We start from the raw sequence: 26,274 nt of genomic DNA, 5'->3' as shown, positions 1-26,274 counted from the left end.
CAGGGAGCTTCCACTCATGGTGAAAGGCAAGGGGAGTGGGTGTGACACATGGTGAGAAAGGGAACAAGAGCGGGTGTGGGAAGTGCCAGGCTCTTTCTAACAACCAGATCCCATGTGAGCTAACAGAGCCAGAACTCACTCATGACTGCCAGGACCCATCAATGCATTCATGAGGGATCTGTCCCCATGACCCAAACACCTCACACCAGGCCTCACCTCAACCTTGGGGGTCACATTTCAGCAAGAGATTTGGAGGGGACAAACACCCAACAATATGACTGGGTGATGCCACTGCTATTGGCAGAGGCCAGACTCTGAGAAGCTCTATATTAGACAGGCCCTGAGACTCATAAAACAACAACAACGACAACAACAACAAAAAAACCCTGTCAAGACTGAGGGAGTTACTTCTCACTACAACTGCGGTTCCTGTGGCTGTGAGGTCCCCTCACCTCTTCCCAGGCTTACCTGGGACACACAGAAGGACACCAGCCATGCCTTTGGTGGTGGGAGCTGATGGGTCACCCAGCTTTTTCTGACATTCTAGGAAAGGAAGGCTTAGGTGAAACAGGCTTCAACCACTAAAAGAAAAGGCCGAGGACATCCCTTCTTCCTGCCTCTCCTGTTGCCAGAGGATTCTGACTTTGTACCTTCAAGAATGAATCCCACGATCCCACCAAACCTCCTTCCAAGGACAGAAACAAGGTTGTGCTTTCCCACCATCACCAAGTACAGTCCTATGCACATAAGAGCTGTCCGTCTGTTGAATTAATCAATGAATGAACTCTCCATCTGACAGGCAGGGAAGGCAAGAGGCAGTCACATCATTTCTGATGGAGAAGAAGGTATTGTTGAGCTTAATCAACAAATATTTAACAAACACCCTCAATGAACACCTGTCCGCCTTTCTGATAAGGCTGGAGGCTGTGACAACTTGAGATAGGAATTTTACTTGCATGAAATTTCCAGCCCCCTTTCACCAAACTATTACCACCAATGCATCCTGGTCATTCTGAAAGCCACTCCTTCAAAGGACAGCCTAGTAAAGAGTAAAGAGGTCGATGGTGGAGCCCTCTGAGGGGGTGCTTTGGTGTGGTCCCCATCTGTGTTCTCATAAACTCCTCCAGGACCCTACACACAGGGGTGCCCCACACTCTCAGCCCTGGGTGCTTGGGTAGGAGCAGCAAGCAGGCTTCACCTTTCCATCCTGCTAAACATTCCACACTTTGCACGGATGAGGATTGCGCGAAGCTGATGCCGGGCTGCGTGCTGAAGGTGTGACCTTTGTTTTGCTTCTGCTTCAGGATTGGGCTGTTCAGGGCAAGCACATGCTCAAAGTACGGAGGCAGCTTCTCTGTGCCCTCCCCTCAGCCACGGCGACAGGGGAGAGGCAGAGCCAGGGGGCTGCATTTTCTCTCTCCCTCTGAGCTTGTTCATATAGTAAAACACAGAGTCCCCACTGTGACTACTGATCACATCCAAAGCAAAGGCAGGTTTTGAAATTCATCAGAGATTTCTTCTGCAGCTGCAGCCAGCGAGACCTGAGCCTGCCCCTCCCCCGGGGCCCTCTGGGTGAGGTGTCCTCCTGTGGAAGCAAGGAGGACTGGGAGGTTGTCTTTCCAATGGGCCACATCTGTTTCTGAAGGCTATGAGAGACAGCAGGTGGGGGGAGACAAGCAAGACTGAAAGAACAAAGGAAGAAAAAAGCTATCTTCAGAAAAAGATCCCTAAGAAGGGAAGACTCTGAAAGAGGGACCAAGGAAGGTCTCGTCTTTCCCGCCTTCTCCTTTCTGGAGCTGGTTCTGTGGCCCACACTGGGCACACCCATGGGAACGTGGCTTCATCCAGTCCCTGGGAGAAATTGCAGCCCCTCGTTGAGAAGCGCGGTGGCAGTAATCATGCTACAGCCTGTGATCTGTGGGTTTTATGGAGACGTTTAGGAGATTGGTAATAAGGTTGCTCCAGTAAACAGTCTGGCAGGGCAGTAAAGGATGAAGGCAATTGTGCAGGTTGCATTCCAAGTGGCTCTCTGAAGGCGGAGGAGTGACTGCCACCCATGGCCACCTGCGCCGGGGCACACTTCCCGATCAGAGGGTCCGGAGTGCCTTGACTTGCTCAGATTCCTGCCCCGTTGCAGGAGGGAGCAATCCCACTGTGTCTATTCTCACTGATTTGCTTGTTTTTCACTGAGAAAGCAGCTCTGAGGCCCGCTGCCCCACAGGCAGGGGAGGGCATGCTCCCTGACCTCAGACCAGTCATGCCCCAGATGCTGACAAATGCTCTCTACTCTAGAACCCGCTCTGCCTCTGTCCACAGGTAGGGTGAGCCAGCTGCTGTCTTGCCCCAACTAGGGCTGCTAAGTATTTGACAATAGCGCTGACCAGCGATCTTCCAAAAACATCAACTGTGAGAGTGAGTTGAGCATGTCAGGAGGTGAGCCTGGGCCCCTGTAGCCTCTTGTTCCTCTGTCAGCTGCGTATGACCTTGGGTCTGGGCCCCAGGCCAAGGGAACCAGGCCTGGGACACCATCTTGCTTTGTTCTGGCTTGTGGCCACTGGAAATCTGAGTACACCGATTTTCACAGTAAATATATCTGGTTGCCAAGGAAGCCTCATCAGGAACTGTGGGTGTTATCTCAAGCCCTTTCTCATAGAAAAAAATCACCATGATCACGTCTCTATTCATGTGCTGCTCAGTATGCAAAGTCCTTTATGTCCATTCTTAGGATATTTGATCCTCACAGAAGCCTTATAAGGTCAATCTTCGTTTACACTCCCATTTTACAGAAGAGGACGTGGATATTGGAAAGGTTGCCACTTTCTTAAGGTCACAGTTGTTCATTCTTAAGTCTAGAACTGGAGTGACAGGCCCCCAATCTTGTGTCTGAATTCTAAGCATTCTGATGGGAGAATGTCTGCTTCCAGGACAAAGGGCAGCTCTGCTGGGGGCCACCTCAGGCCATTTGGGCCTATATCTAACTGCTCCCTGACCTCAGAACAGCATAGCTGATGTGCTGACCTAAGCCTCCTCTTTCGAGTAGAATCCATTTTGCTTTTTGTGATCTTTTTATCCCCAGCCTAGGAAGCAAAGATTTAAATTTACTGGACCTGAGCTGAATGTCTGTCCAAGAATCTTACCAATGCTGGTGAATGAGCTTTAGTCCACAGCGTCTGCCAGGAATCTTACTAAAAGTTTGCTATGGGAGATGTGTAGTTGGTTTGAATGCAGATAACAATGAGTAGTTAATTCTCAATAAATGTTTTTAATAACTGGTTGGTATTTATTCAACTTGTTTTTCAACTAGCTATACACAACTAGAATTTATGTGATGGTTACGATGTGCTCAATGAAAATTAAATGATTATTAAAAACATTTATTGAGGATTAATTCTGCAATAACCACTTACACAGTACCTGTCAAAGTAAATCCTCAACAAATGCATATTTGAGGAGCTTCATTTAAATTGCTTCTACAAAGCAAACTTAAAAAAATACTTTTTAGAAGAGTTGGTAGTTGCAAAAGTCAGGATCTAGGGTTTGTTGTTCACTCAGCTAAAAACGACAGCATTCTTGGTGTTTCGTATCTACATATTTGTAAACCACATGCACCAAGAACAATGAACTGAGCAAAAAACTAGAAATCTTGGAGAGTAGATTAAATTCACATGTAACTTATTGATGATTGATAGTATCTAAATGTCTGGAAAACACATGGAATTTCCACTGGAGTCACCCTGTCTCCAACCATTAATTCATTCACCAATACCTAAAGAGGAATGAGGCCAAGAAGTTTCTCGATATATTTTCTTTAAATCATATAACAGAATTTCCCAGTCTTTTTAAAATTAGGTATTCTTTTTCTCATTTCCTCTAGTGAGACCATAGCAGTAATGGAAAATAATAAATTACTCTTCTTATATCCCTCAACAGAACCCTTCTTACATAGATGATGATGATGATGATGATGATGATGATGATGATGATGATGATGATGGCTGTTTATTGAGGACTTTCTGTGAGCCAGGAGCATAATCTCATTTTGTCTTCATAAACATCTTACCAGCCGTCATGTTATTTTTACAGTGTTTCATAGTAAAATAGTCTTTACTGAGAAACCAAGGAAGTCTAGATCTGAAAGTCAGACTGAACTTAAGAAGCTCTGGCGAAGAGTAATGAGTCAGGTTAGAACAGAGGTCCAGGAAAGAAGAGGAGAGGAAAGCAGACCAACATCATCCAATGAGGACAGCAATGCAGGAGGAGCAACAGTCCCTGGCCACAGCAAACCAATGTGACTCGAAGGCCACACCTCTTGACTAGTACACCTGTGAGGTGTGTCCCCCAAATTTAGGAGGGCATTGTTTTTAGAATTACTGGGGAATCCAGAGATTTCATCTTCAAGAAAGAACATTCGCTTCTACCATTGCATATCAGAAAACATGGTATCTGATCTGCCCAGCTAGGCCTCCCAAAATGCTGGGATTACAGGCGTGAGCCGCTGCACCTGGCCAGCTGGTGTCTTAGTGAAATGGTACCTGGGACTGCCTCACGGGCCTGCTATACCGTGAATAGTCTGTGTGGTGTTAGACAGCATTGCACCTCCCTGGTCCCTTGTTCTCTCCTCCAGAAACCTGAGGCGGTGAGACGGGTGCCACCTATGCTTCCTTCCTGTGTAACTGTCTGCAGTGCGCTTCATCAGGGAAGAAGCATGTTGCTCAACGTTTAGAGCTACAGCTCTGGCACCACTGTTGACCTGTGGGCAGGTCACTAGAACTGAACAGATCATAAGATGGGAAGGGGGTCAGTCTGGGAAATGCTAACTTTGCAAAACAAGCCTATAATTACTAGCATACCAAACCTGTTCACCCCAAATGTTAAGAAAAAGGAAAGCACGGAATTATTGGTTATTCATGGACTCTCATCCACTTTCCTTTTACTTATCTGGTCACCATGTGTATTGGCTTAGAACCTAGAAAGGCTTAAACTACATGCACCCCCGCCTCCCCCCTACCAACCCATACACGCACACACACAGAGTTTCTTATCTACAGTGCTTCTACTGAATGAGGTGATTAACTCCTTGACCTTATGGAATGCTAGTGTGACCTCAGAGAATAGATAGAATCTTGTTATCTTGTAATGGGTTTTATGGCTTATTTCAGTACATCTCAGCCATGTTTCTCTGGTGATTAAGGCAATTATCAGCCCATGCATTTTAGGATTATGAATGATGGAGCTCTCTCCAGGTAATGGAAAAGCCTTGGGAACATTCAGACCACTTTTTATCCCATTCAATACTTATTCCCACTCTCCCTCCCCAGCATGCATAAACAGACACTGCATTCTGTTTCTGGACACGCCATGATGCCCTTTCTACCCTTTACTTGGATATGATTATCAAAATCATGATTTTTAATTGATGTAAGTAAATCCCCTACTTCTCATTAAGTGGTGCCATGCACAGTGTTTTAATGACTAACATTATGGCTTAGGATTTGGGGAAAGGTATCACTTGATCTGAGCTTGCCATTTTCCACTACGGTGTTATGGCTTGAGTGGCGGTGATTATCTTAACACTCACGATTGTTCAAGTGACCAACCTTTCCCTGTGTGCCTGCCATAGTGCTCGATGAGAAGAACGACATGGGTACAACGTCAGGGGACCTTATGGGGCATGCTTTGCTCTTTGTCAAGTCCTTACTTTACCTTGAATTCATGTAACCCAGGGTGATTTTTATTCCTCTATGTCTTCTTTCTGGATGTGCCACAAAAAGTATTTCCTAAATATTCCTTAAAAAGGCCTCCCGGAGAAATAGGCAATATAATGTTAGATTCTATATCTTCACACCACTTAATAAGTATAGTGAGGGGATAAGAGTGTGATGGTAGTTTACATCCAAAGATCCACACGCTGTTACTGCCTCTCATTTTATAGTATGAATAATTAAGGCATGGTGGTATTACAAAGAAGTGGGGTCTGTAAGAACAAATGTTACCAAAACAAACTAGGTCTGAAAGTCCACTTGTCACAGGATGCAATATATGCCGAAAGGAAATTACTTGAAGTAAGAATTAAAATAATCATTTCTAAAGCACAATGAAATACCATTTCATGCCAGTCAGATGGCTCTTATCAAAATTCAAAAAAATAAATGCTGGCGAGGTTGCGGAGAAAATGGGACACTTATACACTGTTGGTGGGAGTTTAAATTGTTCGAACATTGTGAAAAGCTGTGTGGTGATTCCTCAAAGAGCTGAAAACAAAACTACCATTTGAGCCAGCAATCCCATTGCTGGGTATATACCCAGAAGAAAATAAATCATTCTGTCATAAAGACACATTCACATGCATGTTCATTGCAGCACCACTCACAATAGCATGTAATCATGGAATCAATGGTAGACTGGATAAAGAAAATGTGGTACATATACACAATAGAATACTATGCAGCCATGAAAAAGAACAAAATCACATCCTTTGTGGCAACATGGATGCAGCTGGAGGACATCATCCTTAGCAAACGAACGCAGGAAGAGATGACCAAGTGCCACATGCTCTCATGTATAAGTGGGAGCTAAGTGATGAGAACACATGGACACAAAGAAGGGAACCAGAGACACTGGGGCATGAGAGAAGAAAGAGAAGCAGAAGAAAAAAACTAATGGGTACTAGGCTTAGTCACCTAGGTGACAAAATAATCTGTACAACAAACCCCAATGACACATTGACCTATATAACAAACTTGCACCCTGCACATGTACCCCTTAACCTAAAATAAAAGTTAACAAAAAATCATCCTTTCTAGATAGTTAAATAAAACGTATCTATAAAGTACACATAAACTTTTTCTTCTGTCTCGGATCCCTGAAAAACCTTGGGGCAGTAATATTTTGACCCAGCATGGGGTAGTTAAAAAAATCACGTATGAATTTATACCCCAGTTCCATCATTTGCAAATTATATGACTTCAGAAAAATTGTTTAACTCTGCTAAGGCTTAGTTCTCTCATTTATTAAATGGGCATGATTTATAGAATTCACAACTTTGGCAAGAATCAAATGATGTCAAATATAAAAAGTACCTGGCAGGCTGTGCACACAGTCTGACACACGATTTGACATTGTGTGTCAGATTGCACACCCCCAAGTTTTTCTCACCACTTCCCCATCTTCAGGATACCCTCCCTTGTTAAGGGGCTCCCCAGATGACCTCCTTCCATAATATTTTCCAGAGTTGCCCACAGACACTGAATGCGAGGCTACCCATTGTGAAGCCATCCTTGAAGGTTAAAGATGCAGTGTTCCATGCCCAGCACTCTTTAATCACCTCTTGATGTCCGTCCGTGCAGTTACAAAAATCCTTGATGGTATGACTTTCAAGTCCGAAGTAAGCCCTGAATTTCTTTCTTTGCTCAGGGCTCATATTTTCGCTGCATCAAATGCTTCTGAGTCTCCAGAACTTGCCTTGCTATTTCTGGACCCCTCTCCACGATCCACTTGACCTTTAGTTATGGAAAGTTGGTGGGGGATATAATCCCACTGATAAAACGTGTGGGATTTAAGATGAGTTAAGCCCGAGTTATCAGGTGGTACGGCTAGGGTGCGAAGAGTAAACTTTTCACACACAGCCGAAGGCCTGGGAGCCCTGCAAGGCAGTGCATTATTTTAATCTCCCCTTTTGCGTGTTTTGGTCCCATTTAATTCTGGACCTACAGCTTTACATGCTCTTTAGCAAGCACTTTGTAGTGTGAATGTGGCCCAGAAATAGTGAGCATGTCCTTGTATGTCTTCTATAATATAAAAATCAATACTGAAAACCAGGAAATATGTCTCACTGGGAATAGTAGGTTAAAATTGGAACAAAACTCCAAACGTTGATAAGGCTGAGATTGAAACCCCCTTTAGAGTTCATTTTTTTCTCTGTTCTCCACTGTACATTTCTGTTGGAGGTATCTGATGGTTATCACGTCTCCTCAGAAGTTCCTGGCTAAATTGCAGGATTTGAAAAAAATGATTCTAAGTGTGAGACAATACACAAAACATTTTAGTAGCACTTACGCTAAAATGTCCTCTAAAAAGGTAGAGCACAATAAAAAATCTGGAACTTCATCTAAAATCTGCATATAAATAGACCATGGCACTGAATATTCTAAAGAAATAATTGACTTGCAGAAACAGACGTTCAGGGGATCTCCTTTTCAAATTGATACTAGCAGAAGAGAAAATAAACGAGTGAAGGCCCGGGGAAGAAAGTTGAACTTGAAGACATTTTTTTTCCTTGTGAGTTTAGAAGTAAGGATACACTTTCTTCTTTCTATGCATCAAAAATAGAAATAGAGAAAAGGGCCAGGTCATAGATCTTTAGGCTAGCAGGCCCTACATTCTCTAATTCAACTCTTCAGCTCTGCTGTGTCTCATGACAGCAACCATAGACCATATGACAAATAATGAGTGTGGCTGTTTTTATGACACTTTATTTATAAAAAGAAACAATGGGTCAGATCGGGCCCATGGGATAGTTTGCTGATCCTGTCTTAGATGATCAATGGCTTATTTGCCATTGAAGCCTCCCCATGAAATGGACTTATCCTCTTATCAATATCTCTGTGCTAACTATACACATAAAAGCGGTTTCTACACCTTTCACCATATGGTCGGTACCTGCGTGTCTATAGCTAAGGATGATATTAGGTTTCCTACTCCAGTTTCATAGTTAGAATCTAAGCCTTTGTATCTCACTTGGCAAAGGCCAAATGTCATGAACGTTTCTGATGGTACAGAATGATGTTACGGTCTTGATTCAACCCCAACGTCAGCTGTACATTCATTCCATGTGCTCCATATAACCTGGTGTCTAGAGACCTATCCAAGATCCCACTGGGAGAAGTATGAAAGATGGAACATTTGACACTCCCCAGGAGAACTTCCAATCAAATGGAGAAAACAAAAAACATATATACACACGTATTTGAAAAGATACAATATACTAATGAGTAAATAAATAGACATAAATGCATAAGACCTAGAAGAATGCCGAAGTACATATTTAGATGAAAGCTTCATAGAAGAGGTAAATTTTTAAGACTTTAAGACTGGTGTCTGGAAACCAGTAAGACTTCACTTGAGGGGAAAGAATAGACTTCTGGTGGTTTGGTTTAATACCCAGAACCCCTTTCCCTATTTAGCATATAGGTCTGAAGGAGATTGAAAGGCATTGCCCCTCCAATCCTTTCCCCAGCACGTCTGCTGTCTCTGCTCTCTCTCCAGCCAGTGGTGTCTGACTCAGGAGGATTGGGCACACTGCAGAAAGGCTGGGAACAGCACACTCATGGCGAGGGAAAAGGAGGCTCATCTCACAGGGAGGGCCTTACAAAGCGGCAGCCTCATCCGGTTTCCAAGCACAGGGGCTTGTCCTTAAAACCAAACCATGCTACTTTCTTATCACCTTGGGTGGTTACTGAACTTCTCTCTGCCTTGATTTTCCTAACTCTAAAATGGTTAACAATATTATTGACCTCATGTGATCATTGTGAGGAATATTACTATAAATAAAGCTCTTAAAATAGGGCCTAGAGTCCGGTCAGGGCTCAATCTGTGGAACATTTTTATGTGGACACGGGGTACAGAGATCCCCAAACCTGGACCCAGGGAAGCTTGGCAGAGTCTATGCTTGGCAATGCTATGAGCCTGCCTGTGGTAGAAGCAGCACTTGTGGAATTCGGTAATAAATGTAACAAAAGGAGATAAATGAGGCTCTAGTTCACATTATAAAACACCTGAATGGGGGCCGGGCGCGGTGGCTCACGCCTGTAATCCCAGCACTTTGGGAGGCCAAGGCGGGTGGATCACGAGGTCAAGAGATCGAGACCATCCTGGTCAACATGGTGAAACCCCGTCTCTACTAAAAATACAAAAAATTAGCTGGGCATGGTGGCGCGTGCCTGTAATCCCAGCTACTCAGGAGGCCGAGGCAGGAGAATTGCCTGAACTCAGGAGGCGGAGGTTGCGGTGAGCCGAGATGGCGCCACTGCACTCCAGCCTGGGTAACAAGAGTGAAACTCCGTCTCAAAAAAAACAAAACAAAAAAAACACCTGAACGTACAAGGGCTCATCGCCAGCATCCTACATTCTTTCATTAGGAAAAAAAGAAGTAATTTTCCTTCTTACCCAAAGTGGCCAAAGAAAAAAAATGCATCTCTCAATCTTCTTAAGAAAAATCCATCATGTTGATAAAATATTTAGGGAAGAAAATTGAGACATTCCATAACCTAAGCCCCTTATCATAAGTATGTTTCTAAGAGCTACCTACCATTATAAAGAAAATTCACATGTGAAAGGATTTCTCAATTCCTGCTGGTATACTGCGTTGTTATCCTATATGGTATTTACAAAGTAAATTTCCATGGCGAGTAATGAATTTGGCAGTCTCTCAGCAAGAGTAGGCTAAGTAGTAGAACCCCGATTTATTGGTACTGTTTGCTGGCCATGAAACTGGACAGATGAGGATATCTGGCTAATAATCAAAAGAACAGAATGGAAAATACCCCGGGGCAGCCCTAGCGGCTGGTCCTAGGATGAAGCTTGTCAACATCCTACCATAGCTACCGGAACCAGAAGTTCAGGTATGATCACTTATTCAGATATGATCACATATATTCATGTATTCCTCGTGAGTAGGTAAATAGATACTCAGTCTAATGGGTCCTTCTGAGCATCTTCAACTGCCCTTGGCTCTTCCCTCCTCCCCCAGTGATAGTAGCAGTCTCAGCTGGGAGGCAGAGAGGAGGGAAACTCTCAGGGAGGAGATGAAGGGAGGGAATCTCTCAGGGAGATCGCATGCAGCCTCCAGCACATTCAGCCAAAGCCACACCACCAGAGTTCCAGCTTCATGGCCTCTGAATCCATTCCTCTGACACCACTCTGTATTCTCCTGGGAGATTCTGTAGAAGTTGTCTTATAATGAATGATGATTAAAGAAGTTCAGAATGTCTGTGCATACATGATTATGCCTATCCTGCCAAGATCCAAACCAGAACCCATGTTGGGGCGGTGCATACCCTCAGGGCACACCTCTGGTCTCAGGCCTGAGGACCTCTCAGTCTTCTTTCACAACTCCCTCACATATACTGAGCTTGTCCAAATGAACTCTTCACCTGACCCTGTATTCTGTCACCCACAGATCTGCAGGCTTGTGATGGCAGCACGTGTTTCTACACTGAGTTAGTGTAGCTCCAGCAACTAGACAGCACATAGTAGGAAGCCCACACATATTTTTAAGATGGCTGAATGGATGATAGACAGGGTGGTTCAGTAGGGCCAGGAATCCTGCACTTCCATGTAGAAGATTAGGCTCACTGCAATCTCAGGATAAAACGTATTCATAAGCTTCTGGGTAACACAATGCAGAGAGAGAGAGAGAGAGAGAGAGAGAGAGAGAGAGAGAGAGAGAGAGCGCGCTGAGTAGAGCCGCTAGGGGCTACTGGTCCAGGGCAAAGGACAATAGTTGGCCAACTCTTGAGGAAGGGGCCTTAATGTCACCAACAGCCTTCATCCGCTGGGTGTTCCACCGACAGGGCAAGTCCACAGTGCTCAGACTGGGCCACTCCATGCACACCCGTGTACACAATGTGCTGGAACCGTCAGCAGGCTTCCCACAGCCCCCTGGGCCATGACTGGCATGGCCAGAACAAAACAGGCACATGGAAAGTGTCATATCAGCAGGAGTCTCCTGTTGATAGAATCATCCCTTAATTCACTCTGAGCTGTGCCATTTAATTACCTTGATCCGTGCTTTGTTGTGCTAAAGTGAATGTCACAAATTGAGTATTACTTGCTGAAAATAACGACAGGGGCTTGAATGCTTCTGTAATAGGAATTGAAATACGATCTCTCTTTTCCCCTCAACCATTTTCTCATTCCCCTCTTCTCGAGTTCCTTTTCATGCTTTTTTGTTTCTTTTAAGTGTAGAATGTAAAATATTAATTCTGAGCAGAAGTAAAATTAAGCCCTCTGGAAACGATTCTGGGAAACAGAGCCACAGCCTGACTTAATTAAGAAGCGATTATGCTGAAGAGCCTATATTAAGGCTCCACGTTTTGGGTACAGACAGAATTGCTTCTAGAGGAGTCAAGTCAGGTAGCAGAGGGGGACTGAGGAGAAGACAGGACGATAATTGGATAGATGAGAAAAAGCAATGTTTGTTGTAGTAATGAAAAAAAAATAGCAGATGAAATTTAAATTGGTTTGAGGATTCCTCAGCTCCATCTCTCAGAAAGGTCAAGATGAGGACATGGGTGATGTCACTATGCCCTCCAAACTTTTTGGTTGACTCCAGGTGGGGCCAACTCCATTTCTGTTCCTTCCCCTGTAGCTCAGGTGTCTGGACAGGCATCAGGGAATTGTCCATGTCTGTAGTACAACTCCAGGGAACATGGTTAGCCCCCTGCTGCTCTAAGGATGGCAACAGCTAATTAGCCCCACAAATTTATGGGCTCCAGGGATGTGAGCAGATGGGTATTTAACTTAACAGCAGATCCAATTTGTCCTTCATTAATTCCAGAGTGATACCTGAGTTTATTGGAGTTTTATATTGTTTCATCTGTTTCAAAGTCAGTTCTCCCACTACCCCAAATTGTTATTCTTTTGACAGCAGCTATCTGGATCTCTCTCCAGTGTTTAGAATGAAATGCTGACTCAGCTGCACACTGCCTTGGCTCTCTAATGTGCGGAGGACACGTGGGAGTGAGGCTCCTGGTGGTCTTCACAAGCCAGAGCTTGCTTCCCACACCTTCACATCGTGAGGTTCCATGTGGCCTGCTTAGCACTGTTTATCCAGCCTGACCAACTGCTCCAGAAGAGTCATTTTAAAGATCGAATGTCTTAAAGTCTAGAACATTAGAGCTTTCGAGAAACTCAGTTATCCACCAAATTAATTTGCAGGCAGTGCACCTTTCAAGGCCACTGCCAATCATCTAGTCTTTTCCTTTCAAAGAAATTCTAGTCTTTACCTCTCAAAGAAAAGAGATTGGCAACCCATAGGTTCCCACACTGGAAATGGCAGGCAGGCTGACAGTTCAAAACCCCAGACAGGTGTCAGTGAACGGCCTTCAGACTTTCTCTCCATTTGACCTCACCAGAGCAAGGATCATGGAGGTCTCAGAGAGGCTTCGTAGAGGCAAGTCTCAGTTCTACCACCTAAGAGCTGTGGCAACCAGAGAAGCTTCCCTTCCGTCTGGTTTATTTTAAGTGTTCCAATGTGAAATAGCTTTTGAAAACCACCAATGTAGTCTAACTCCCCTCTTTTGATAAATAAAAAATAAAAAATAAGAAAGAAAAAAGAATGAAAACGAAGGCTGAGTGACATTAGTGATTTTCTAGGATCACAGCAGTAGAATGTCAAATAATACTCAGACTTCCCGTTCAAAGTCATGCTGTTATTTCACAGAACTCCTCAGTCTAGTAAATTAGGAAAACAGCATAATCATTACATTATCATACTGACCTGGGTAGGAATGCAAGTCTGACCAGAAAATTAGGAAGTAGTGTCAGTATAGACAGCTATCAGTTGTCTTCAAGTAGCAAATGAGCACAGAGAGACTGCTCCTAAGGATATGCAGTTGCCTGTGTAGATCAATTTCAGGTCTCTTGAGCAAGGTCATCCCTTGATTCTCTTTGTATTAGTACTGATAGCAAATATAAAGTGCTGATTTTCATATTTGGAAATATGTGAGTAATTTGCTTAATTCTATAGCCGATGAGTAAAGGAAAGGCAGAGATCAGTTGCCTTTAGTTATTGATGAGGAGACACCATGTGTCAGATACCATCATTCTTAACCCAAATTACCTAGGAAGAATTTAAGCAATTCTAGTATTTATGTCCCTCCTTGAGATTCTGCTTTAGTAGTTTTAGAGGGGGTGGGATAAGGATATCTACAGGTTTTTTTAAACCCTTCATGGGTAATTTCCATATTAAGAAGGGCGAGGTAACTGGCTTAGTGGGCACAGCACTTAATTGAAATCACCTGTGGAGTGAGACATCATGCAAGTGTGGCCTCTGGACTCACAGTCTCACATTTCGCTGCTAAAGTAACACAAGATCTTTCTCTAAGCAGTGGGGTAGAGCCAGCCTCATTAGCAAGACAAAAGATGGCAAATTAGGTCAATCTCATGGTTCAGGCAACACCAAAATACGGCGGATGAGAGCCTGCAGGAAGCCTCTGTTGGGAGGAATGAGTTCTCCCTGGGCTTTACCTTCCACGGATAAGAATGAACAAAGGCTGAATCTGCGTTTGTGAATCATCCGTTTTAGGATACAGGCATCTAAACCTTCATTGAATCCATTTTCACTTTGAGTCTTTGTTTTATTGTCACAGAAACAAGTTGCACGTGTTTATCCTTCCAGCATCAGGAAGGATAAACCTTCGGTTTGGTCTCATCCTTTGCTCAGGCTTAAGGAAACCCTTTGAAGATTATATTCTTCCCAGCTGCAAGGAGGTTAAGGAACCAGCACGAGATCACTGAAGAAAGAAAACAAAAAGATGTTCTGAGAATTGGAGCCTCTCTGCCACCATCCTCTTCCTGGACAGACACTCCCATGTCTCCCTAGCTCAATACAACCAGAAGGGAAATTGGGTCACTCACTTTTTGAAAGGTTACCAGCCTCTCCCAAGACACAGTCAGAGAGGTCTTTGCATGGTGAGCCAGAGGCAACAGTTGTGCTTCAGAAAGAGATGCTCCTACCCCTTAGTTAAACAGAAAATAGTTAGGTCTTGCAGTTCCCAGCTATGCAAAACTATATCTGACCTACGATGTACGATGTCTGTGGTGTGATATCAAAGAAAGCACGTCATTTTTTTAGTCTTCTAAGATTTCTTTATTGAAAGTGGCATTTCCATTTCAACTATCAAATTCTTATCTGATAAACTGCCATTTTCTCTGGAAAATAAATGCTACCAGCAAAAAGAAGAAAGCGCAGTCAGTGACTTCTTAGTAAATCCCCAAACCAAAAGAAAAAACAAACAAACAAACAAACAAAAAAACCAAAGTCGTAGTATCACTTTCCATTCCAGATGGTATGCCCACAATTATCTCTACTAAAAGACATCTTAAAATTCTAGAATACACACTGCTGCGACCACTACAGTGTGACTGTCTTATTCGTTAGAAAGGCAATGTGAGATAGTTGTGCCAGTGTGGCCTGGTTTGAAATCTCAGCTTTGACATTCAACAGCTGTGTGACCTCAGGCAAGTTTCTTGAGCTCTCTGTGTCTCAGTATTCTCATGTATCAAATGAGTATAATAGTAGTAGCTGGCCATTGAAGGTGCTGTGAAGATTGAATTAGTTTATTTATACAAAGTCTTTTAGAAGAATACCTGTAAGCACTTAATGAATCTAAGCTATTATTGTTGTTATTATTCTAAATTTAAATGTATTTATTTTTCATATGGTGTACAGGGAAAATGACAGTTTCTATTTTAGAAATTAAAAAAAAAATACCTGAGACCAAACAGATTGTTCAAGATCCCCTGGCTATTGGCAAAGTCTGGGACTAAAATCTACGTTTTCAGAATGCTATTGTTACCCTTAGAAGTAGGTAGAATAGGGATGCCGTAACAGGTATGACTTGAAGCCAGCCCATCTCATTTTAGCAGAGCAATTCCAGAAAAAAAGTCTTCTCTCTCTGATTTATTTATTAGGCAAATGTCTTTTCTTCTCTTTTTCTTTTTTTGAGACGGAGTCTCACTCTGTCGCCTAGGCTGAAGTGCAACGGAGCGCTCTTGGCTCACCACAACCTCAGCTTCCTGGGTTCAAGTGATTCTGCTGCCTCAGCCTCCCGAGTAGCTGGGATTACAGGCACCCGCCATCATTCTCAGCTGATTTTTGTATTTTTGTGGAGACGGGGTTTCAGCATGTTGGCCAGGCTGGTCTTGAACTCCTGATCTCAGATGATCTGCCCGTATTGCCCTCCCAAAGTACTGGTATTACAGACATGAGCCACCGTGCCTGGCCTCTTTCTTAGCATGCTTTCAAATTAAGCTTTTTAAAGATTTTAAAACTTAAATTGAAAAGAAAAAAAAACAACAACAACTGTTAACTGCCCTGTCTCTCTTATATGAAAATAATCTTCCTAAGCTTATCAACAAAGTACATTTTCCCTGTGATTGGTAACTACCATGAACTGATATATCTACACTCTTCCTCCCAGAGAAGGTTATGCTGCATAAGAACTGGGATTTGTCAAACTAAAGGAGCTCCTGAAATAACTGTGGTCACACCATTAAGGTTTGTGTTATGCTTGGCGTAGCCACGTGACCTGGTTAAATACAGCTACTGAGGATGTGGGCTGTTGAGGATGTTTTGCTTTGATAGTCATCAGTCCACAGTGAAACTGATTTATAGGAAGAGACTATATCAGAGTCTGTGAGGCAAACAGGAAATTCTACCACTGTTGAGAGCACGTTTATCTCAAGAACTTCAATTAATGTCTAATCCTTGTGTCATCTCTGCGAAATACCTTCTCTTGTGTACCACCAGGTGGCTAAGTCAGCTGGGCTTTCAGTAGACAAAATTTCATGCAAAACATCTACTTAAGGATGGTGTGGTTTTCTTCTTTTGGCCTGGACACAGGAACTGGAATGAAGGTAGTTGGTGAGGGAAGGGAGCAGAGATGAGAAGGTAATTACTACCCTCAGTAATGGTCTGAGGAGGTCAGACATAGAAGTCGCTACTTATCAGCCTTGGGCGTAGACCAGGCTTCACTCACAAGCAGGAGAGACAGGATTATTCTAAGTAGAGAGCACCTGGCCTGTTAAACATACAGCACACCTAGGTGGAATGACCCAGACGGTGGGCCATCTGGAAAAGACCTATGAGTGCAGATGGGTGGGCCTTGAACCCAGTTTGAGAACCAGGGAAGGAGATGGGATGTAGTTGTATGCAGAGCACCCCCAAATCACTCTCAATGTGCACAAACCCTCCTCAAAGAGTATTTCCCCGGCACCTGGAGTGTCTCTTTTCTTGTGATTTAGTGCTTTTTGCTTCCTCTATGGAGACTGACTCTGGTCTTCCAAGGAGAAGAGAAGCTCAGGGGCCACGCTCGCCATAGCCAGCCAGATGGATGTCCGGCCTACGCATCGTGGGCCTCACTGGACTTATTTTTGTAAAGGAAGTGAGCACAGCATTGTTGGAGCTGACGAGGAAATGGATTAGACCGCTTGTGCACCTGCATTTGGCATGTGCTGACTTGGACTAAGAAGTAGACATTTCATTTAGAAAGTAAGAGGGAAACGGGGGACTTTCTTTGGACACAGAAAGAGCCAGCGTTAAGGGTGCTCTGGGTTCTTTCTCATCTCAAAGGTGACAGTCTCTCTAGCCAGTTCTGAGCAGATGCTATCATGAAAAAGCAATATTCAAGTCCACTGCTGCTCAAAACTAGGCTGACCACAGGTGGAGAGGGGTTCGACAGAGGGTAACATGGTTAGTGCCTACGGTGTTTGCCACCTCAAGCCTCTTCCTTCCACTGCAAGGTGTTATAATCTTCATTTTACATGGGAATGTGGCCCCACAGACATACAGTAACTTGCTCAAGGTTTCATAGCCCGTTAGGGGAAGTGTCGGGGGAGTCCAGGTCTGTTTCATTCCAAAGCCTATTCTTCTTCCACTGTGCTCTGGAGCAGTGCACAAACAGCACAACACACATTTAAAAGAAACTTGAAAAAAAAAGTAAAAAAAAAATTAAAATATAAAAGGAACTTCATAGATGCCAGGCAGTCTGCAATGTTTTACATAACAACGGAGTGCACTGGAATTCAGTTGGCCCTCCGTGTCCACAGGTTCTGAATCAAGGATTCAATGAAGCATGGTTGGAAAGCAAGGTCATTTTGGGATGCCAAGGCTCTGGATAGGGAGAGTTAATTTTGTTTCTGAGGGTTCCGTAGGGAGGACTGCTGGGCCTGAGTAGCCTTGAATTTTGCTATTTGTGGGGGTCCTGGAACCAGTCTGCTGTGGATACCAAGGGCCAACTATATATAAAGCTGTTACTTCAGTTGTACAGATGGAACAAAATGTAGCCTTAGAGAGGTTAACCCTGAGCCAGAGTCAGAACTCGAGTTTTTCTGAATCCAGGACTGGAACATTCAGTCCTCCATGGTGAGGCTCCGTGGCTTCTGATTCTCCTACTCAATGGTTACCCATAGGTGTGCAGAATTGGAGCAGGATTAGGGACTTAAATGCAGCCACTTGCCACTTAACCACGGAATACACTCTAAGAAATGCAGCCTTAGGCAATCTCTCCATTGTGTGACCGTCACAGAACACTTACACAAGCCTGGATGGTAGAGCCGTGTAGCCTATTGGTCCTAAACCACAAACCTTTGCAGCATGTGGTTGTACTGAATACTATAGACATTTCTTTTCTTTTCTTTTCTTTTCTTTTCTTTTTTTTTTTTTTGAGACGGAGTTTCACTCTTGTTACCCAGGCTGGAGTGCAACGGCGCGATCTCGGCTCACCGCAACCTCTGCCTCCTGGGTTCAGGCAATTCTCCTGCCTCAGCCTCCTGAGTAGCTGGGATTATAGGCACGCGCCACCATGCCCAGCTAATTTTTTGTATTTTTAGTAGAGACGGGGTTTCACCATGTTGACCAGGTTGGTCTCGATCTCTCGACCTTGTGATCCACCCGCCTCGGCCTCCCAAAGTGCCGGGATTACAGGCTTGAGCCACCGTGCCCGGCCTACTATAGACATTTCTAATGCAATGGTACATATCCATGTATATCCAAATATAAAAAACAGATGAAAGGTATAGTAAAAATATGCTGTGAAAGAAAAAATAGTGCCCCTGTATAGGGCACTTACTGTGAATGGAGCTTGCAGGACTGCAGGTTTCTTTGGGTGAGTCAGTGAGAAACCGTGAGAGAATATGAAGGCCCCGGACATGACTGTATGCTACTGTAGACTTTAGAAACACTGTACACTTAGTATACACTAAATTAATTTAAAAGTCTTTATTCAATAATAAATTATGCTCAAACTTGTTATTACACAACTTTTTTTTTTTTTTTTTTTTTTTGAGACAGAGTCTGACTCTGTCACCCAGGCTGGAGTGCAATGGTGCGATGTCGGCTCACTGCAACCTCCGCCTCCCAGGTTCAAGCCATTCTCCTGCCTCAGCCTCCTGCGTAGCTGGGATTCCAGGCATGTGCTACTGCGCCCAGCTAATTTTTATATTTTTAGTAGAGATGGGGTTTCAACATCTTGGCCAGGCTGGTCTCTAACTCCTGACCTCATGATCCACCCGCCTCAGCCTCCCAAAGAGCTGGGATTACAGGCGTGAGCCACCGCACCCAGCCTATAGGGTTTTTACTTCACAAGACTTTTTATTTTTTAAACTTTTAAACTCTTTTATAGTCATATTAGCACTTAGTACACACATTGTACAGTTGTACAAAAACATTTTCTTTCTTTATATCCTTATTCTATAAGCTTTTTTCTATTTTCAGATTTTCTTTATGTTTTACTTTTAAAACTGTTTTGTTAAAAATGAAGACACAAGCATGCACATTAGCTGAGGACTATATAGGGTCAGGATCATCAATATCACTGTCTGCCTCCTCCACATCTCATCCCACTGGAAGGTCTTCAGGGGCAGGAGATGTCATCTCCTGTGATAGCAATGCCTTCTTCTGGAATCTCTCCTGAAGGACCTGCCTGAGGCTCTTCTTGAGGAGGTGTTACTCTTTTAAAAACTCTCATTTTCACCTGGAGGTAGCGGTCAGTCTCTAGGGAGAAATGTTTATATCAGCGTTGGGACAAACACGTAAGTAACGCCGTTATGATGGCTACAGCAGGCAATAGGAAGTTCTCAGCTCTTTTATAATCCGATGAAATCATCGTGGAATAGGCCATCTATTGTTGATCAAAAGGTCCTTATTTGTTGCATGACAAATCTAAAGCAATAATATTCTGTGTGAATGACACTGAAATGAATATGCAGCTTCTCTATATATACACATATCCAAATCTAACTCCTATAATGTGTTGAATACCAATTATGTACAAAGTACTACTCATGTGAATATATTATTTGTAATATTTACAAGTATACAAAACAGGGAAAATTAGATTCTGTTATCAAACTCATTTTACAAAGATAGAAACTGAAGCTCAGAAACTAAAAAACAGACAACAACAAAAAAATTGCTGAAGTCACAAAGTTCACAAAGACGAGCAGGAATTCAATCTAAAGGCTGTTTGATTAAAAAAAAAAAAAAAACTCACTCTTTCTTTTTTTCCGCTGGTTTGTCCTTGTATAAAAATGATCCTAAAGTGACTTCAAAGAGAAATGATAAGACCTCTCCAGCATAAAGGCTTGGGAAGCACGTTACAAAATAACTCTGCAAGTGTTCAATATCGACAAATTTTGGTCAGTGCATTCACATCACAGAAAAGCTAGTTTAGGCTTAGAAGAGAGCTTTATTTTCATTACTATATTACTCAGAGAAAGAGTCTCTTTGAGAAAGCACTTTTTTTTTTTTTTCCAGGGGGCTTGAAATTTCCTCTGAGTAGCTCTTTCAAGAAGAGTTATTAGAATTTATTTTCAATTATACACCAGAATAAGCCGTCTGCAGTATAGTTAACTTTCAATTTCAGCCAATTTTCGACGCATTCAATCATAGATGCCTCCGTGATTAAGAATCTATGTTGCAAAACAATTCCCACTTTGCAACAATGCAATCAAACAGATCTACAACTCACAACATATTATCCAATGCTTTTTCAGCTCACTGGTGAAGTGAAATAGAATTTACCAACCACCCCTGTTTACCCAGTATGCTCCAAGCTCATTTGCAAACAGATCTGCAACTCAAAACAGCTCACAAGGGGGTTTTGGTTTAACACAGCCTTGAAGAGATAGAGTTGGGCTGCTTTGGATATTCATGGTCTTGGGCTGTCTCATTTTCTCTCTCTTCCCTAATATGCATTGGCTGAGCGTAATATTCCACGAGAAACAGAACCCCTCCCTATACAATTTGATTCAGAAATCGCTCTCTGTGGTAGAAGTTCTGATTCATTAAGAAGACGAAAACAGGTTTTATGTCCAGCTGTTTGCTCTTCTAAATAGTATGGCTGTGTGTGTGTGTGTGTGTGTGTGTGTGTGTGTGTGTGAGAGAGAGAGAGAGAGAGAGAGAGAGAGAGAGAGAGAGAGAAAGAGAGAGAGAAAGAAAGAAAAAGAGAGAATCCTGGTTCAAACAGTGAGAAGGATAGGCAGCAAACTCAAGCTCCTTTGAAGACTGGAATACAGAGCAAGCTTCAAAACTTCATGGAAAACTCTGTTTTGGAGACTGAAGATTGAATGAAGCCATAATTAATTTTGTAGAGTCTCACTTTCAATTCAATACACAAGACATTAAGTTCCATTTGGAGTCAATGGGACAGGAGGGATTGGTAAAATAAGTGAAAAAGAAAGGGAAAATCATCTAAATAGGTTTCCTTTTCTGTTGACTGATGTGGTCTTCATTGTTCTCAGATGAAATGGGGAAATACTCCCCAGTCCAGGCTAGATTTTTGGGAGTCAGCATTTAACAAAAAAGAAAATGATAAATCAGATCCCAATAATTAAGACATGCTTCAAACAGGCCCAGCTGATCTCTCCCCCATTTTGGGTCTCAGGCTTTGGTAAACTGGATTAGAATGACAAACACCTGCATTTCTGAGTAGCTTTTGGATGCAGCAAGAAGAGACCATCTGAACACATAGATGGTCTGAACAAAGCTGCCCAAGCATGACCAAGATAAAAAGTAGTCTATGGCAGCTCTACAAACATATTACAGAAAAGTGGGGAAAAGAACGAATCAGAAATAAAAAGAAACTCTGCTTTCAAATGCCAAAGGAAGAGCTCTGTTTGGAAGAAAATCTGACATGAAAATGGTGTAAGACCATTTTCCATGAGAGATTTGTTTTGTACAATTATGTAACAAAAAAAGAATGCAAATATAAAATCAGACTTAAAAGTTATAACCCTTCAGACTGAGATGAATAAGTGAGACTATGGATCCAATAACAGAGTGAGGGCCATTTTAGGACTAACAAATTGAAAGCCAGTAATAAGAGAGGGGGTACAAGGGACAATTTAAACAGCAGCATAAATGGGAGATCTGAGATATTGTTAGTGCCGAGAAAAACACCACAACATAACTCAAGCAATTAGGGAGAAGATAATTAATATGAAGCAAATCCAACTTTAAAAAGTGCTATCCTTGACACAAAGAGCTTCAGCACCAAATAAATACAGTGAAAAAGTATTCAAATACATAATACAGAAGAATAGCCTTGAAATTAAGAAATAACTGCATCTGAAGATCCTAGAAGTACTTCATATTCCTTGAAAAATTGTTTCAGAATGATAGATGCTGAAACACATGCTTCCTAAGGAATCTAGCATTTATGATAAAGTAAGAATTATCTAGCATTTAGGGAAAAAATAAAGAGAAGTCTCCAGAAATAAATAAAATAATATAAATAAAAGATACTCTCAGACTTCTCCAAGGTAACACTCAACGCTAGATGATACTGCAGCAGTGTTTACCAGAATTCAAAGGAAATAAAACATCATCTCAAACCATTACGGCAGCCAAGTTGCCTGAAAGACACAGGGCAGATATTCTGAAACATACAAGAACGCATGGGCCAATCACAGTGGAGGAAAAGGAAGCATCAGAATTCTCAGGTATAAAATTTTAATGCATTAACATTTAAAATTAGGACCAAACGATTATGGAACGTGTAGAAATTAAAGTGAATGACAATGGAAAAATAATGACGTAATTAATGGGAACGTGGGAGAAAGTATTACGGCGCTTATTTCCACATCTTTTTTTTGTTGTCAATCAATTGCTACTGTCTGTATTAAAAACATGGTTTTAAAAATATTTCAATCTCATAGTGGCCTTCACCTTTTTTATTAACATAAGACAGGACTTTTAGAGCGCAGTATACATTATGATTTAAAAATCTACCTTGGCTTTGATTATTTCTGGCAATATCAGGACCAGGAAACAGAATCTGCAATTGACAAGTTAGGTTGACGGAAAATTGTTTTTGTTCAGGTGCTTTCTGTAATTTGCATGGTTTTCTCTGCCTGAGATACACACACACACATGCACACACACACACACACACACACACACACACTGCACTTACTGGACACTTTGTAAGCTAAATACTTTTCATAGATTGTCCCATAAACTCTTCACAATATCTCACAATAGGTATTATTATCACTTAATAGGTGCAAATCTGAAAGCCAGGGAGAGTTACCAAATTGTTAGTAGGTGCCAGAGCCCTATTGAATTCCATATATTCCTGAATCCATGCCTGAGTACCTAACTGCTATGCAGAACTTCCTCAACTATTTGATTTCATTCTGATCAACAGAGCAGAGTTCACTGGATGGCAATGAAAAGTGGGCTATCCATTGTGGGACATATGAGACAATAATAATTGAGAAAAGCTTTGCTTTTTGAAAGCACAGTTTCAGTGTTGTTTTTTTTTTTTTTTTATCCAAGAATAATATCACAAAGATACCATTAAAAATTAAGTTTTCATAGGGAAAAAATTCTAAATCCCTAAAAACCCTAGTTAAAATTTCATGTAGTGTGCCAAAGATAAGGAGAGAAAACTATTCAATAAAATACTTGAGCTGCAATACAGATAACCAATTAACCTCCAAGAGATCCCAGAGCAGGCGGTGATAATCATGATCTGACCCGGGAGGGCTATAGCAAAGAGGAAATCCAAGTTTCTAAACAGCCTATCGGATCTTGATTTGATCATCTATAAAAAGTCTTCAACTTTTGACTTATCCTCTGACTGTAGATCACATTTCCATTACTGGGCTGTACAGACTATGCATACTGGATGAATGCTGAGGAATCAGGAAATAATTTGTGGGAACTGTCACCAGCACTGGTAAACTCTTATCATGCAAAGATTCTTCTTTAATTCAAGCAGAATGAAAAAAAGGGAAACACTGAGAGCACAGAAAAGTGAAGCAAACTCGAACATTTCCAAAGTTTTCTCTAGATTCCATCTAAAAGGGCTTCTCCAAATCTTTGAAGCTAGGATTAGTCACAAGGGATTAAGTTGGGGCTTGGCAGAGAGAGAGAGAAAAAAAATATTTGAGAAGCATCTACTCCTGGAAATATCAGATTTTTAGATAACAAATGTAATAGATTTGTCCTGATCCAAGGGAGAGATTGCTAACTTTCTATCCCAATATCCATTCTCGCCTTCATAGAACCATTGATTTTTATTAGAGACCGTGGCCCATCCCCTTTGCGGGTAGATGGAGCAATGTGGTGATGCTTTAGCTAGCAGGAGGGTTGTGTGGGAGCATCCAGTAATTTTCCTAAAACAGGCTCTTTGACCTTTCCTTCTCCCTTCATACTGCTTGCAATGAGAATTCTGGGATGGCTGTGGCTCTGGGTGGGACCCTGAGGTCAAGCATCATATCACAATGGTGCAGAGGAGCACAGGTCCTGGAATATTACAGCAGCAGCACATCAGCCCTGACTCCCTCTTTAGAATTTTGCACGTGAAAAAATGGATGTCTATATCATTGAAGTCATTACTTTCCAGGTTTCCATTACTTGCAGAGAAACCTAGTCCTAACAGATACACTCCTTTAGCAAAATACCAGTTTGAGTCCTTTATTCTTACACACCGCATGTGAGTGTAACGGAAAGCAAATGAGGTTCTGTCCTCTGCTCAGTTGCAGCAACCCAATGTAAATACTCTCCTTTGGAAATTGTGTGCATGTAGCTGTGCATCCTCCAGGGTGATTCTTGTAAGCAAGCTGCCTTCTTCCTGGGGCTTCCATCAGTAGAAGCAATTTTAAGCAGATAAGTGTGAGTAAGAGGCAACAGAGTGTTCCATTCTCCCCAGCCAGCCAATTATTCAATATATGGATATCCATGCCTGTACATTTCCTCACCATATAGCTGCCTGTTTTGTCCTTCATGTAAGCTGGGAGCAGTGGTGGGTGAGGTACAAGACAGATTCTTTGGTCTCGGGTCAAAGCCTGACTCTGTTCTATCACAGCTAGACATAAGCAGGCTAAGGAAGCCTGGTTCGAAATGACGTAGGCATTCTGTACTTGTTCTACAGAATTTAAAAAAACCTTCAATGTATTTGCAGCCACATGGAGTTACTCTTAATTGAATCTATTATCAAGTCCCTGAGAAGACCTTTGTCATCTTCATTTCAAGGGATGATAGAAAAATTCCTCAAACCCTCAGCCACAAGCTGCAAAAGGGCATTGTCCCAAATCCCCTCCAGTCCTAATCCATGCACTAACACAGAGCAGACAGCGGACTGGACAGACACTGCTTACTGTCGATTCCTTCAACCTGGTCGCCACCCTCACAACACCCTGCACAGATGCTCCCACATGAGCAAAGCACCTCCCTCTGTGCAGGACCCGTGCCCATCTCCTGCCACACTCTCTGCCTTTGCTCCACAGCCTTCACCCTTGGGCTCATGGCCCATCAGCCCCACTGGACATCTGCCTTTGCCCTAGAGCTGCAGCATTCCTCAGAGTCCCGTTTTAAAAACGTGAACAGCATTTCAGCACTTCAGCCCACCCTTTAGTGTCTTGCAGGGAGGAAGATCCCTTCCAGCCTTCAACTCAGGTGCCTCTTGGTCTGGAGACACTGCCAATGCAAACAGGTAAGAAGGCTGAGGCTCAGGCAGCCATTTTCTTAGAGAGCAGGATAATGAATACTGGGAATGAGGAGGAGAAAGACAGGAGTACCATTTGGTGTCTGACTCTTGGCTGCCAGACAGGCCCAAAAGAAAGCTGAAGGGCAGTGTGTTCCCATGTGCTGGTGCGCACACACATATCCACACACGCACACAGACACACACTCATGATTCTACCTAAAATCTTGTAAAATGTCAGTGTGCTTGGGCAAAGGATTTGGGAATGTTTAAAACATTCTTGGCAATAACTGTATTTAGTAAACATTTATTACATGCCAAACACTGAGCCAGACCCATTATCACATGAAGATCATCTTCATAAACTATTAATAACTTTTCCACATTTTGCAAATGAGAAAAACAGATTGAGAGATGTTTATTAATTACTGGGAGGAAGGGGTCACCCATGGAAAATCTACGAATAACTCTGATGTTTTGCAGAGGGTGTGGAGTGTGGGAAATTGTCTCCTCATATCCGCCCTCTGTGTTCTTCCAGAAGGCGGACTCTCAATTCCCTTAC

At 42.6% G+C, this 26,274-nt stretch overlaps 1 protein-coding gene across 12 annotated transcripts in view; it reads right to left on the bottom strand.

Moving 5' to 3' along the window:
- Window positions 1-26,274, bottom strand: part of NTM (neurotrimin) — a 969,594-nt gene that overhangs the window by 698,479 nt on the left and 244,841 nt on the right. The window lies entirely within an intron of this gene.

This window comes from Saimiri boliviensis, chromosome 6, assembly GCF_048565385.1.
Source record: "Saimiri boliviensis isolate mSaiBol1 chromosome 6, mSaiBol1.pri, whole genome shotgun sequence".
In the NCBI taxonomy this organism is placed as follows: Eukaryota; Metazoa; Chordata; class Mammalia; order Primates; family Cebidae; genus Saimiri; species Saimiri boliviensis.
The sequence above is the reverse complement of the archived record's forward strand: the minus strand, read 5'-3'. Positions and strand labels throughout refer to the sequence as shown.